The 10,219-nt window shown below is 39.8% G+C and overlaps 1 pseudogene; it reads right to left on the bottom strand.

The window, feature by feature from the left end:
* Positions 1-491: 491 nt before the first annotated feature.
* Positions 492-7,802, bottom strand: LOC114459147 (TOG array regulator of axonemal microtubules protein 1-like; annotated as a pseudogene).
* Positions 7,803-10,219: the final 2,417 nt, after the last annotated feature.

Below are 10,219 nucleotides of genomic sequence, written 5' to 3'. Positions count from 1 at the left end.
TCCGTGGAGGTGCCTGAACAAAATCAAAGTAAATAATTACCTTCCATCCTAGATGCCTGAACAAAAATATCCGGAGCCTGAAGAAAAACATAGGGAACTTATAGTATTAAAAAACAAAGAACTTCAACCATTTGAGCCTTTCCCATGGCAGTCTTTTCACTGCGTCCAAACACAGAACAGTTGAAGTAGGAGATGGTAATGCTGGTAATCTAATCTAACATGACTCAGCAAAGGAGAAACGTCAAACATACAACGATATAATGCAGTCATTGTGTATAAACACATGACAAAGTGTACACATGAACACACATTTGATGATATGATGATTAATATAATAATTGCCATAACAAAGTGTTCTTTGTTCCCAACCTTTTTATTTGTGTAGTTTTCTCCATTAATAAATGTCTGTGCAGCAGACAGAGCGGCAGAAGATGGATGGATGTTGCTGGAGATTAGTTAAGTATTAGGAAGAAGTTGCGGATTGCCCTCATCTATGGTAGAGACGAGAGGATCTTGTTCAAAGTTTGTCGAATATTTAAAGGCTGAGACATGGCACACTCGGCCAACTCTGAACCCATCTCGTTGTAGAGAGCATTGCACAGGTTGTGAGTGCTGCTGCTGTGGGTGGAGATGCCCAAAAGGTGCCACAGCAAGGGCAACGCTCTCTGCTTCACCATTTGAGGCTTTCGATTGCCGATGTTCGTGACGATAGCTGGGCACAGAAAGAGAAAAACAAAAGCCAGATTTAGTCACACATATTAACTTTGAAACTGCAATCAAAACCAGCAAAATACAGAGTTTATAAGTATCAGTTGAAGTTGACTGGAGTAGAAAACTAGATATATCTTGAATCTCGATATATCTCTCAGCCCTACTAACCAAACATGACAGCTAATCAGCTGTTCCTTGTGAGCTCTCAGCTTACACAATTTTGTATTTACGTTTTCAGAGTGAAAATAACAGTGACAAACTGTAAAGAATAAGACAACATGAATAAAAAATGACAGGTGCTATTTGGATCAAACACCAAATAGGAAATTTCTAAAGCAAAAAAACACATACCTGCAACCTTGTCAATAAGATCAGCCTTTGCTTTGCCGTTCAGAAACATGGCCTTATTGCAGAAGAGCTGAAGCAGGTGAGTGTTGTCTATGGTGGAGAAAGAAATCTTGATTAACATTTCTTTTGAAAGAACTTCTACATATAATTCACTTCAAAAGCTGAAACTGTGTACCAAGGTTAGAGATCAGCAGCACAGTAGATGGGCTTATTCTTGGAGTTGAGGTGACTGTCCACGATAGCTGGGACCAGTGTGTTGACCACTTGGGCCATGTTCTCCTCCAAAGCACAGATGATTTCCGGCAGGACCATCAAGGTATGCAGGTTAACCTTGCTGTTGGACTCTGTCAGCCTTGCACTTATGGCATCAAACACCTGGAAGAAACGAGAACATAAAACCTTCAATTTCACTGGAAGATGTACTTTTATTAAACAGATTTTAAAAAGTAAAACTGGCTACAAAGAAATGGATCTGTAATGAGCGAGCACTGACCAGATGTAGGTTACTGATGATCACATTGGGGTCGTTTTGGGAGTCAGCTACAATCTGGTTGATGCCCTGGATCCTGTCTTTGAAGTCCTTTGAGCCCATCAGACCTGAGAGTTGCTCTATATAGTGATTCTTATCTGCAACACTTTGTGTCTGAGCTCTGCTGCTGTAATGACTGCAGATAATTCACAATGCATTAAACAAGCTTTACCACGATAAAATTTGGAAAAGATTTGGAATCAAGAGCATCTAAACCACCTGTTGGTCTTGTAGACCGGCTCTCTGTTGAGAGATGGGCCCTTCTGTGTTCCGTTGCCTGGCTGAGGCGTTGGCCTATGGCTGACCGGGGGTTTACGGGCTCATTATTTAGGCCCTAAAAAGACCCAATCATCTCCCATTAGGTTCATGTAAATGCATCATACTTAGTGAAGCTCAACTCAACTATATTCATAGAGCAATTGAAATAAACAACAACACTGTACCTTTGTCCTGAGTGTGTTGACGATTTCTTGATTGTCGCCAGTTCTTGGTAGTGAGGTATTTATCCAGGACTTTATTAAACTATGGTTCGGCGGACAAAAACAGCAACATTTGCCGCCCAAACAACCTGTAAAGAATGAATTTAATAAAGTAAAGCCTGTATGAAAAACAGTTATTAAATAAACTGGAATTGGCAATCTCTCTAGAATGTTCCAATCTAAACACTGTAAAACGTTTTGATCCTTTACAGCTTGTTAAGCTCTAGAAGTGTGTTAAAATATCAAACTGATCATTTCATCAACAATCAATCAGAGGAGTTGTAATAAAAAAATAAATAAAGCTGAAGGTTTTTTCTTTGACGTACCGTGCTTCTGGTGATGCGTCCTGTGCCAGTTTGCCAATGGCAGGTATAAGATGATCTGTGATATCTTTGGCCCCGGACACAATACGGCGCACCAATCTTAGCCACCAGATCAGCTACATGTTGAGCGGTGCAATCCTCACCGCTTTATTACGGTCACTGAGAATAAAAATAAAGAAAATCAAAGTGTGGAATGTGTTTTGTTTGAACGAGCCCAAGTGCAAAGAACTTAATGAAGTCTGTTTGCATACTCACTTCAGACCCCCTGCGAGTAAAGCATGGAGGCATCGACTCGGTGTGCAGTGCTGCACCATAGAGTCCAGAGCTTTATCTGCATCCTGTCTGATGAAGGAGTTTGAGTCTCCAGCCTTCTTCAGTAACAGTTTCACAGTCACCTCCAGCTCACAGTCCATGGCATCTTGGAGATGTGTGTACATGTCGCCCAGCGTGCTCAGGGCCAACCTCGACACAACTGATCGGCCATTCTTCAACTAAAATGAAAAAAATGTGACAAATGAAAAGTTAAGAACACACACACTCACTATTCTATTAGCTTACCTCTTCAATGACAGACTGACAGAACTCATGAAGCCTGTTCTGAATCACAGCCGGGTTGTTTTTGACCAGAGAGCAGACAATTGTCAAACCCTTGATATTCTCCTCCCTGCAAATAAAATAAAATTAAACAAGTAGTTCAGAAATTAGAATTATTACATTTCAATTTGTTGAAAACTCTAAAAATAATTAAAATCACTGTTTCTCACCATTCGTTAGAGCTCATCAAGTCCAGCGCCATGTCAGTCTTTGGCGAACAGAGTACTCTGAAAACTCTGGGAGACTCTGGGTTACGTCCTTGCTGACATGGGTGAGCTTGTCTAAGTGGTGCACAAAGAAGAACTAGTTTAGTCTTAGTTGTTTCTGTCAGCCAGCAAACAAGCAACATGTTTAGTAAATAAGTATTTTTCCACATTAACCCCGCCTTAAAAGCTCCAGCAGCCAATAAAATGCTGTGCTGCTTAATCCAAACAAAGGCCTGTGAAAAAAAAAAATTAATTACTTAAATGTACAGACCAGGGGACGGTGACGGCGGCTCCTACGGCTGTGGCTCCTCCTCAGACGTGATGCAGATTTCTGTTTATTAGGAGGGCACTGTGGGAGGGCTCGGTTGGGGAGATGGGGTTGGGGTAGAGCCCTTGATGGGACTGGACTCATCCGACTGAGAGTTGCTGTCTACACAAACATGGCTGTTGTCGTCAGCTGGGTGCACGGTGGGAGACCAGTCTTTAAAGAAGGTCTGCTTAGGCAACGGAGTGGGTCCAGGGGAGCTGGTGGATGCCTCAGTGCAGGTCACTTTCTGCCCCACAACTCCAACATCAGGGGTCAAGTCATCTGGTTGGAACAACAAAACATTAAAATCACTACAGGAAAATACAGCAGAAAAAAGGGGGTTTGGGGAGAGTGCAGAACCTTTACTTTCACCTGTGAGACCACACACACACCATTAGAATCATGGGCCAGCTTTGGTCACTGGCTAGAACATGACGCTAAGTGTTTGTTTTTATGAAAATTTGCTTATATGTTAGAGGAAGAAGTTAGCATGACATGACATGCACAACTCTAGTGGCTGATCTTATGTGGGGGGTCTGTCACATTAAGTTACATTTCAACCCATTAGAAATGTCTCTACATTTAATTCTCCACTGGGAACACAAATGACAGTGTTGAACACAGTTCCAAGAGCCAATGTCTCAACATTTACACAAGAGCACTCGCTGACTCATTCTTACAACTTACCAAAACTTGGTACGTGGGCTTCTGGCTCCCTGGGCTGGAAAATGACGTCCCTGCTTTCCACCTGTGAATGGACAGAAAAGTATTACTTTTAATAGCACAACTCCTGTAATTCCATCCACTAACCTGAACAAAGAGACATAGTAGTTAAGCGCAGACAAAGGTCTTTAGTAGGCATTCTGCTACTGTAGAGTGACTTCACATCATGCACACACACAACCATGTACTCGTCATTTTGTTTAGACAAAGACTGAGCAAAGTTTTTGGATCCAAGATCAAGCTAATGTTACTCTTTTATCAATGGGATCAACATCAACTACTGAGCGCTTGGTGGCATTACTGTCAATATAGAAGCTGTATATACGTAAGCTTTGTTTCAAGAGCATGACCCTGGGATATTAACAGTTATGTTCCCAACCTGCCTCCCTAAGTGAGCGGTTCAGCAATAGGGTTGCTGGGAAACACACGGCACAGTAAACAGAGTGTTTTTATGAATGGTGGCTGATAATAACTTCAAGAGCCATGAATGTTCAGGTAGTACTTACTAACCCGACACCACCAAGCGAGAAATAAGCAATTAAAAAAACTCACGATACAGCGTACAGTTTTTCATATGCATTAAATATATCTAAAAAGAAGTAGGTTGATCATATTTCATCCAAGCCTGATTCGTTCACAGATCAGTGAATTCTCATCCCTGCAGCATTGATGTCCTGAAAACTAGTCACCTCCCAGGAACAGTGTCAGTGACACCTGAGGGCTCTGTGAGGTTTATCTTTCTGCACCTCTCAATGTTTCACAGATAACAAGTAAGGGCGCGACACACATCAGCATGTTCGCTGCTGTTCGAGGACAACAATTTGGGTGTTTAAACAAACGTGAACAATCAGAGCTTCGTTAAAAAGATTGTTTTGTTTTTTTTAAAGGACTGCAATGATAATCACACCCACAGACAAAGAGGTGATTCAAGATCACAGCCCTTCTATTCAGCTGCTCTCCATTCATTCTGCATCGTGACAGATACTGCTATCTTTAGGTTTTCTTCCTCAAACATGTCTGAGGACAGCACAGCTGCTCAGATCTCATGACATGTTTTGTACATATGGTTTATTTCCCTTATTTTGTATTATTTGTGCACACTACGATGGAGATAAAATGAGGTGGGATAAACAAAGTCCCAAAATAATCCACTTATTGAAAGCTCTTTCCATTTATTGACTAATTCTAAGCAAATCAACATGACTACTTGGTAACCATAATATTAGAAACGTGAAGTATGATGGCTGCCTCACTGGCTATTCATTTTTTTTCCCTTTCAAATAATTGTGCACATATTTTCAAACAGAAGTACAAGTACGGAGCATCTTAATCACATCACCTAAACTGGCCAATGAGGTGCGCGACGTATGGATAGAATGCTGGTATATTGATACGGCTACGTACAAATAGCCACTGCTTAAAAAATATGTATAGCGATTAGGCGACATTGTAATTTTGCTGTATGGCTCAAATGGAAAAGTTGATAAATCACCCAGCACTAGTTTGGATGTGAAGTTGTATGAGATGACGGCCTCACCTGTTGAGAGCATTTTCCATTTGGCGTGTTGCTTGGTTGTGGCTTATTCTCAATGGAGGAAAGGCTTGACTTCTCCATGGGGAGTTTGTTCTTCCCTTTCCCTGCGCTGGCGATCCTCCTTTGAGGTGGGAGGTCATCGGTGAGGGAGCCCAAGCTGCCATGCCCGTGCAGTCGATCACCGTCGGGCTTAGTCCAATGACTCCTGGCGCTGCTTACTCGCGGCCCATCCATCACCCAGTCCATATCAGCTTCAGAAGCAAAGTATAGTGAGCCCCGCTGTCTTGGCAGCACTAATCCATACTAAAGGGTCCCGTTTGAGGAGAGTTTCGGAAGCGCGTGCCTGGCTAGTCTGGCCTCTACTGCTGCCTTTAAGCCCTCTGCATTCTCATTCTTCTCAACCATCTCTACAGCATTAGTCAAGGGAAGCTTGTGCCCAGACCCGAGGCAGTGGTCGAAAAGTGCAAACAACTCAAAGGCAAAGTGACGCACTTTCCTTCTGTTGTCTACCAAACAGTTTACAACCTCCGAACAAAGCTTGAGGATGTCAATTTCTGTCTGAGGATGACTGAGTATAGCTCCCATGATGACATTGAGGATATCTTCCCGTACCCAGGATTTTTCATGCCTCAGGTTACCAATTACAAGGTCCAACACACGCTGTGGTGGAACAGTTTTCATCAGCTGATGAAACACACTCAGGTATTCGTTCCTTGTGATGGTGCGTGCATCCCCAAGGGCCTTGAGGGCCACTAAGATGATGTGCTCGAAATATTTATTTGCACACATGTCCAACTTCAGAACAAGCAAATTTAAAACTTGCAAGGTGCTGAACATCACTTGGAAGTTACTGTCATCCAGAAGTCTGGGTAGAAAATTGATGAATTCTTCAATGCTCTCGCTGGGAACTGATTTAATGTCCACTTCTGAGAGGACATGTTTGAGCTTTTTCACTCCATATCTGCGGCTCTGGTAGCTCTTCTGGTCCAGAAGCTGCTGGTGTAACTCGTGGGAGATCAACGCTGGAATCATCATCGTCTTATAGATGTGGGTCACAGGTCAATTGTCAATCTGTGATGAAGAAAATATGGAAATTTAAAACTATTCAGTCAGGAATCATAAAGCACATAATGGTGAGGGAGGAAGGAGAGTGGAGCATTGATCACCATGTAACAGTAGATTAGTTAGACTGCACTCAACCACTGTGAAAAACAGTGGAACTTACAGGTGGAAATGCTGTTGTGCATTCACACGTCAAAGCAAATATAAAATGCCTTCATCGGACGTTATTGGTGCTTTAGTAACCATATTTCAACAGAAAGTGGGACTGTCAACGATGGATAAACATAAACAACTCAGCTCACAGGTCAACACATAGGAAACTTAATTTATACGCCTAACCACAATAGTGGAGAATCATGTTTGATACTCATCTATCACGGTATGTCAACTTTCTTACTCCTTTTACTCCTGGCTTAAATCCACTACCTCCACATCTGGACATTATATCACGTTTGTATAATATACTATATTGTTTGCACAATATAAGCATATTGTTTGGACAATATAATATCATGTTTTACAATATACTATATTGTTCATACAATAAACATCACGTTTGTACAATATAATATATTGTTTGTACAAAATACTATATTGTTGCACAAAATAATCAGTACAATATAATATCACGTTTGTACAATATAAGTATATTGTTCATACAATACAAAAATATCTTTTCACTTGTGGCAGCTCTTCTGTGTAAAATAAACAGCAACTTTTATTTATTCATTTTTTTATTTATTTATACAAAAGCTACTTTTAGCAACAAATACGTTTATTTTTTCGTTACTTTTGACCAGTTTTACAGCCACATTTGTGAAATTTGTGAAAAAGTAACTTAAAAAATATTATAATAAGCCTCTGTTATAAAGACCTATATCCGGTTCTGGATAAGGTTAAATCAGTATTTAGTGCAGTAGGTCCCATATTTTGGATAAAAACTTAAAATATTACCTTTAAAACATGTGAACAAGTCCGTAACAGGTTCGTTCGTGCAGTCGCTTATAAAGATTCTGAGTGTCAACGTTCTTTTTCTGAGTATCAGTGTCTTTTTCTTCTGGGTTCTATTCTTCAAAGCCACATTTATTTGCTAAGTGATGTCATAATGATGTCATTTAGCCAATAAATGTGGATTTGAAAAATAGAATCATTGTCATAAAGTAAGCACATATTGGCTGTGTTGCTATAGGAATAAATTAAGGCAAGACTTGCAATAAAACAAAGCTGCAAAATGACGATGTGCAAATCTTGTTTAAACTGAGACAAACAGCTGTGTGCTTATTTTATAATACTAGGGATGTAACGATTAATCGTAAGGCAGTTAAAATCGATTCATAGGTATCACGGTTCACATCAATACTCTAAAAATTGAATCGCAGTAGTACTGTTTTTTAACAGCAGAGGGAGCTATATATTTGTCCCTTCTCTCGTCAGAAGTGTTGGCGGCGGGCAGAATCTGCTACTACTTTCTTTCTGGCCGCCTTCTACTCTTAAACATGTTCATAATGATTCCTTACCCCTTTAGCACCGAAAGAATATCTGTAATATTACGTGAATATCTGTAAAAGTCACGTTTTCTATTAGCTCTGTCTGCTAGCATAGCATCTCTTCTTCACCGGTTTAGAATAACTGCATGCCAACTGACCACTGGGTTACCAGCGCCCTCTGCTGGTCAAAACAATATCTGATGTCAATGCAGTTCAATGACTGTTTTGTCCAATTGTTAAGGCACAAAATACATTTCTAGTTGTACTTTTAAAAGAAAAGGAACTATTGTGCAGTTTTTTCATTGTTTACTATAGAACTTCATTTGTATTATTCCTTTATTTATTTCATTCAGGATTTATTTTTAGGCAAAACTGCATTGTTTTGAATAGTTTATCAAGGGATTCTTTTGACAATGAGAAATAAAAGGAAAACACTACAGTATTTTCTAGTTTTTTCTCAAAAAAATAAAGGAATATTTGTCAGTCATCATTTGTCTACAGTCCCATTTTGTAAAATAAATCATGAGAGAATTGTATTGTGAACCCAGTATCGTGAATCGAATCGTATCAGGAGTTGAGTGAATTGTTACATCCTTATATAATACTGTAACTAATTATTTATTACAATGAAGACAACAATATATCTTTTTAGGTGTTGGGTAGTGTTTGATACATTTATAATGCAAACTACGTTTATTAATTTTTACCAGATTTACATCAACAAATTGTGAAATTTTTGGCATTTGTGTGCTTTAATGTGTGCTAAATAAATAAATAAATGAAAATGAAATGGAGCCTCAGGGATCATACAATTGTTAATATCTCTAGAATCTATTGACATGTTTTAAATTGGACTTTCCTAATAATCTTGACAAAGGTTTGTGCTTTTGGCTTCACTTCAGTTCTCACTCGCTTTCTCTTTTGTTCACACAGCTTGAAGAGCTCAGCACCTCCATGTGTCCTTTCAAAAAAAAAAAAATGGTATAACCACCACTCACTCCTTCCCTCTAGTCACGGCCACCACCATTAAACTTGAGCTCCACACTTGTCACCAGACTGTTTGAATGGATTTCACAACACAATAAGCTCAATATACACAACTATAACATCACATTTTTTGACTGTAATTGGTTAATCATGACCTTGTAACTTTTACAACTTAAACTACCTCTTTTTTTCACTTTAGAAAGACATTGCAGGATTTGATTCATAGAGATGCTCTGGCCCCTTCAACGGCCTGCAGCCTATGAAGGTGAAGGTTCTAAAGGTAAAGGAGGAGGTCAGGGTGGTGCCATGGATAAAGAATAGTGGCTTCCTTTGTTTACATTAAGATGTTCCTGAAACTTATGTCTGATTAAAGAATCTTCTATTCAAAAAAGTCTGTCTTTACTTGAATCACAAACACTCATTGCTATGTGATCTGCACAGCTGAACAGGTAGTAGCAGCACCAAGAATAAGGTGAAATGAATATTATCAATATCTGTAAAAGATAAAGATTTTATGAATGCAGAGTAGTCAACTGTTTTAAGAGACAATATTACATACGTTCACACTAAGCATGTGGAGATTAATCGATATGAATCGGTATCTACATATAAACATGTGCGATGCGAGAATATGGATTCATTCAGTGGCATCGGTACAATTTACAGGTGAAATCGAGATGCATCGGTCACTGCGTGCCTGCATCAGTAAAATCCATGGTTGCATCCATTTTTTCATCCATCCATCCATCTATTTTCTGACTCGCTTGTTCCTGTTTTCAGGGTCGCAGGGCAGACATAAATGGTTATCATGACCTCTGACCTTTGTGATAATCTAAGACTAAAATAGATGGCAAGATGGCGCCTATGTTTGGCTGTGCCGCTGCCTCTCTGTTACGATGTCTGTTACAATATCGGTTTCCTGCATCATT

This window comes from Gouania willdenowi, unplaced genomic scaffold (assembly GCF_900634775.1).
Source record: "Gouania willdenowi unplaced genomic scaffold, fGouWil2.1 scaffold_269_arrow_ctg1, whole genome shotgun sequence".
Classification (NCBI taxonomy): domain Eukaryota; kingdom Metazoa; phylum Chordata; class Actinopteri; order Blenniiformes; family Gobiesocidae; genus Gouania; species Gouania willdenowi.
Note: the sequence above shows the minus strand (reverse complement) of the source record. Positions and strands in the feature narration are given on the sequence as shown.